A 6172-nucleotide genomic window follows, 5' to 3' on the forward strand; every position below is an offset into this window, starting at 1 on the left:
GCTTGCGTCAGGAATCCGGTGATGTGGTGGAGAAAAGCGGTCCGATATGCTCTGGGTTGATATTGCGCTGTGCAGACTGGCAGGTAATTGTCCGAGCTAAAGATGAAGACCGCTAGCAGTGGCAAACAATGACTAGTAGCTAGTAGCTAGTTTGCTGGCTAGCTGCTGATGGAGGTTCCAGTTATAAGGTATTAAAAAAAATGCAGATCCGTACCACATTGGTTGAGGCGGGTTGCAGGAAAGTATGTTTAGTTCGTAGATGGAAAGTGAGATTAAAATATATATGAAAAAAAACGAAAAACAGCCTATTTACAAACGAATTAAACTTCTTATGGCTGCAATCCTGTTAATGGGATGATATGACAATAGCCAATGAAAGCGCAGGGCGCCAAATTCAAACAACAGAAATCTCATAATTAAAATTCCTCAAACATACATGTATTTTATAGCATTTTAAAGGTCATCTTGTTGTTAATCCCACCAAAGTGTCCGATTTCAAATAGGCTTTACAGCGAAAGCACCACAAACGATTATGTTAGGTCACCGCAAAATCACAGAAAAACACACCCATTTTTCCAGCCAAAGACAGGAGTCACAAAAAGCAGAAATAGAGATAAAATTCATCACTAACCTTTGATGATCTTCATCAGATGACACTCATAGGACTTCATGTTACACAATACACATATGTTTTGTTCGATAAAGTTAATATGTATATCCAAAAACCTCAGTTTACATTGGTGCCCATGTCAGAAATGCCTCCAAAATATCCAGAGAAATTGCAGAGAGCCACGTCAAATAACATAAATACTCATCATAAACTTTGATGAAAGATACATATTTTACATAGAATTAAAGATACACTTGTTCTTAATGCAACCGCTGTCAGATTTTTTTTTTAAATTACGGAAAAAGCAAACCATGCAATAATCTGAGACGGCGCACAGAAAATAAAAAAAATTATCCGCCATGTTGGATTCAACAGAAATCAAAAATAACATTATAAATATTCCCTTACCTTTGATGATCTTCATCAGAATGCACAGAATGCACTCCCAGGAATCCCAGTTCCACAATAACTGTTTGTTTTGTTCGATAATGTCCATTATTTATGTCCAAGTAGCTACTTTTGTTAGCGCGTTTAGTACACAAACCCAAACTCTCGTGCAGGTCCAGCAGAACGTCGGACGAAAACTTAAAAAAGTTATATTACAGGTCGAAGAAAATTGTCAAACTAAGTATAGAATCAATCTTTAGGATGTTGTTATCATAAATATTCAATAACGTTCTAACCGGAGAATTCCTTTGTCTGTAGAGAAGCAATGGAACGCAGGTCGCTATCATGTGAAATGCGCGTGACCAGGACCTGGCACTCTGCCAGACCACTGACTCAAACAGCTCCCATCCGGCTTCACATCACAGTAGAAGCTTCATTCAAGGTTCTACAGACTGTTGACATCTAGTGGAAGCCATAGGAAGTGCAAACAAATCCATATCCCACTGTGTATTCAATAGGGGCTGGGTTGAAAATCGACCAACCTCAGATTTCCCACTTCCTGTTTGGATTTATTCTAAGGTTTTTGCCTGCCATATGAGTTCTGTTATACTCACAGACATCATTCAAACAGTTTTAGAAACTTCAGAGTGTTTTCTATCCAATACTAATAATAGTATGCATATATTAGCAACTGGGACTGAGGAGCAGGCCGTTAACTCTGGGCACCTTTCATCCAAGCTACTCAATACTGCCCCTGCAGCCATAAGAAGTTAACACGGGACAAGACAAACACATGTCCGACTGCTATCCCATCTTGGATATGTGATGCATGTGTCACGTAAAGAGAGCAAGGTTTAAGAGAATAGGGAATGTTAACCTAAACAAATGAGGGATTTCTGTAACGGAACTTTTCAATCAGAAATGGCTGTAATTATATTGCAGCTTTAACGAACATGGAGAGCGGGATAAAAAAACGTTGATGTTCTGTGGTGGTCGCTGCAGCAGGGAGGAGAGAGAGACATTGGGTGCTAGTCAGTCACTCGCTGTTTTTATCTTTAACACAGCGCAGCAAGTCTGAGCCTGGCCCGGCACAATCAAATCAATTGCTGGTAGGACTCCCTCTAGTCATTTGTGTGTCTTAATTATTTAATAAACCCGTGTGCTTAAAGCATCAGACAAGTTCAGTGAATATAGTTGATTTGATTAAAACACATAGAATGTGTCAATATATGGAAAACATTGAGTGAGAGACTTGGGAACTCTCAGAACAAAAAGAGTGAGAGACTTGGGAGGGCTGTCCCCGGCTTAAAAAAAAACCTTGGTCGACCAAGAGTCAGAGTTCTCAAGTCTCTCACTCAAGGTCAGCTTTATTGGATTTAGGATTTACAGTCAAACGACCATCTCTCTTTGGCTTAATTTACTATGGCTCAACTCCATGCACAAACCTTGTAAGATCATGTAAGAGTATTACAAAGTGCTCACAGATTTAAAAAATGTGGTCCTCTGGCTCCCAGAACCTATAACTGGGGATTGGGAATTCTCACACATTCGCCATCCTACCCCTGGCCTGTTGTATGGTTCTGGTTGAGTAACCCTGGTTACCCTGGTGGCATCACTCCCAGACAGGGACAACAGTGAAGTAGGTCAAAGGGCACTGGAGCGTCCTGTCTGTGTCGGGCTGGGGACCTGGAGAGGGGGTTGGAGGGTGTTTGGAGGAGAAGAATTTGGCTGTCTGTCTGGGAGTTTTGGCAACGGGTGTGGGGCCTGTTTGGGGGATTTAACGCAAGCTAATATTATCTTGTTTGTTAGCAAAAGTGTACTTGACTGGAACTTGTTACATGTTTTGGCCTGGTTTGTTCCTCTTATATAAAGAGACAATGGGAAATCACAACTAATTATGGTAAAACCTTGATGATTCAGGGATTTGACTTGAGAAAAGAGACAAAGGGAGAGAGAGAGAGAGAATCACAAGAGACACCTGCCTTCTAGTCCTTTACCAGGGTAAAAGGGAGCAAAGGAGAGAAAGAGGAAGAAAGAGAGGGGGAGATGGAAGTAGCATGTCATCTCTTATTTTCTCACTGCAGCGCTGTAAAGAGATTTGATTCAATTACATAACCCCCTACCCCCCTCTCTCCTTCCCCCTCTCTTTCCCCCCTTCCTATTTCCCAACAAATTCTCTCCCTCTTCTAGAGAGAGGATAGATTGCTATTCAGACATCTTTCTAATTGCTATTCAGACATATTTTATTCTGTATTTGTTTGTTTGTTCATCCTCTATTCAGGATGTGAGAGAGAGAGAGAGAGAGAGAGAGAGAGAGAGAGAGAGAGAGAGAGAGAGAGAGAGAGAGAGAGAGAGAGAGAGAGCGAGAGATCAGAATGAAGGGAGAGGAAGACAGAGAGTGGAAGATGAAAGAGAGAGAATGATGGAATTGGAGGAGAGAAGAGGAGGAGAGGGGGACATATTTATAGTTCAGCCTGCTGTTGGTCTGGAGCGCATGGCCTAGCATCCATGTCAGTCCTCATCAGCTACACACACACACTCCCTCCCTGGGGCAGTAAATACAGGTTGTCACGCAAACCTGGGAATGATGACATCCTGTCACAGAGAGCATTATCTGAGATTGTGCGTGTGCGTGTGCGTGTGCGTGTGCGTGTGCGTGTGTGTGTGTGTGTGTGTGTGTGTGTGTGATTGTATAATACAGACTGTGCCTGTCTTCTGCCTTTTTGTCTCAAGCAAACAGCTAGCCATTCAGCATAGGTCTTCAATCAACTCTTCTCTCTCTGTTTTTCTGTCTCGCTGTGCGTCTCTCTGTTTCTCTGTGTCTCTCTCTGTCTCTCTGTCTCTCTGTGTCTCTCTCTGTCTCTCTGTCTCTCTCTGTGTCTTTCTCTGTCTATCTCTGTCTCTCTTTGTGTTTCTCTGTCTATCTCTGTCTATCTGGGTCTCTCTGTGTTTCTCTGTCTCTCCATTCTGTAGGTGTAACTAAAGGGGCTCCCAGAGGGTTCGCTCTAATGACATCAATACCTTTGTTCATTGTCCCTGCTTTAGGCGGAGTGACTGCAACCAACCACACACACACACATTACTACATTGATCATCTCTCTTAGGTCAGTGTGTACAGTAAGTACTGACCTGTCTGTCAGGCAGTAACCTGGCCAGCAGTAAGTACTGACCTGTCTGTCAGGCAGTAACCTGGCCAGCTGTAAGTACTGACCTGTCTGTCAGGCAGTAACCTGGCCAGCTGTAAGTACTGACCTGTCTGTCAGGCAGTAACCTGGCCAGCTGTAAGTACTCAGGTGAGTAGATGACTCATGTTTCTATCTGTACCATCATCTGTGACAGCACGGGCAGTGCCATTGAGGCCAACTCCATTTTGAAGAAGTCAATTGTCTTCTTCTTTTGTTTGCATAATGTATTCAGCTTATATTGGTGATTTACCGCTACCTGCAGTGCAGGAGTCCTGAAGCAAATCCCCTTATTGTTTGGGATACCTTTAAATGTACCTTCAGAGGTCATTCAATTCAATATTCATCAATAATAAAAAAGCAGTTTCTGGCTAATGAGACAAGACTAACAAGGGAAATCCATGAACTAATAGTACAGGTAGATAGCAATAAAAACTATACTACGACGCAAAATAAGTTAGAGGAAAAACTAAAAGTACTTGAGGAACTTATTCAAGCACGATCTAATGTAATCTATTACAAAAATAAAGCAAATATGGAGAAAAATTCACAAAATTCTTCCTGAATCTCCGCTAACAAAAAGAATTTGCAGAAACTCGTTACTAAAGACTGAGTCATCTATGATTCTCAGAATTATATTTTAAAAGAGGAAGCTAAATATTTTAGGCAGATGTTCTCTTTTCCATCTCATCCTCTCCCACTGAATGAAGATTACGTTAAGGAATTCTTTCCAAATAATATAAAAAATTTAAAATCAACAAATGTATAGAAAGATCAGTGTGAAGGCCAAATTACAGAGGAATAACTTGTTGAGGCTATTAAATCCTTTCAGTCTGGAAAAACCCCAGGGCTGATGGCATACCGGTAGAGGTATATCAAGCCTTTTTTTTATACTAAAAGCTCCATTGTTAGATTGTTTTATCTACTCCTATAGAAATTGTAGTCTGTCAGGTACTCAGCAGGAAGGTCTGATTTCTCTATTATTAAAACAAGACCCAGATGGCAAATATAAAGACCCAGTTTATATAAAAAACTGAAGGCCCCTTACACTTCAATGTTGTGATGCAAAAATACTAGCGAAATGCATAGCACTCAGAATTTAAAGGGTTTTAACAGGTATTGTTCATCCTGATGAGACAGGTTTTTTACATGGACGATACATTGGAGATAATATACAATAACTACTAGAAATAATAATGTATAGCAACCCCAGGTGTAAAATAGTAAATAACGGCTACTTCTCAGAGAGTTTGTATTGTCAAGAGGAGTTAAACAAGGGTGTCCACTGTCACCATATCTATTCGTTTTTGCCATTGAAATGCTAGCTATTAAAATCAGATCCAATAACAACATTAGAGGATTAGAAATCCAAGGCTTAAAAACAAAGGTGTCCATGTATGCTGATGACTCAAGTTTTATATTAAGTCCGCAAGCTAGATCCCTGCAATGTACCATTGAAGATCTAGTAACTTTTCTGGACTCACTGTACTAAAACCGAATTATGATAAGTGTACAATATTACGTGTTGGATCTTTAAAAAATACAACTTTTATGTTACCCTGCAGTTTACCTATAAAATGGGCTGATGGTGAAGTAGACATACTTGCTTTTCATATCACAAAAGATATAAATAAGCTCTCCACAATGAATTTCAATAGAAAACTTGTAAAAAAGAAACAAGATCCTGCAACCATAGAGAGGTAAATACCTGTCTATTTATGGAAAAAATTGCCCTGATTAACTCCTTAGTCATATCTCAGTTTACTCACTTACATATGGACCTGCCTACTCCTGATGATTAGTTTTTCAAATCATATGAGCAAAAAATATTTTGCTTTATCTGGGACGCTAAACCAGACAAAATAAAACGTGCCTATCAATATAATGAATATGAATTGGGTGGGTTGAGATTATTAAATATAAAAGCACTAAACCTCTCTCTACAAGCTTCACTTATTCAAAAGTTTTACTTGAACCATAAATGGTTCTCAAG

The sequence above is a fragment of the Salvelinus sp. IW2-2015 genome, unplaced genomic scaffold (genome assembly GCF_002910315.2).
Source record: "Salvelinus sp. IW2-2015 unplaced genomic scaffold, ASM291031v2 Un_scaffold1502, whole genome shotgun sequence".
Taxonomy (NCBI): Eukaryota; Metazoa; Chordata; class Actinopteri; order Salmoniformes; family Salmonidae; genus Salvelinus; species Salvelinus sp. IW2-2015.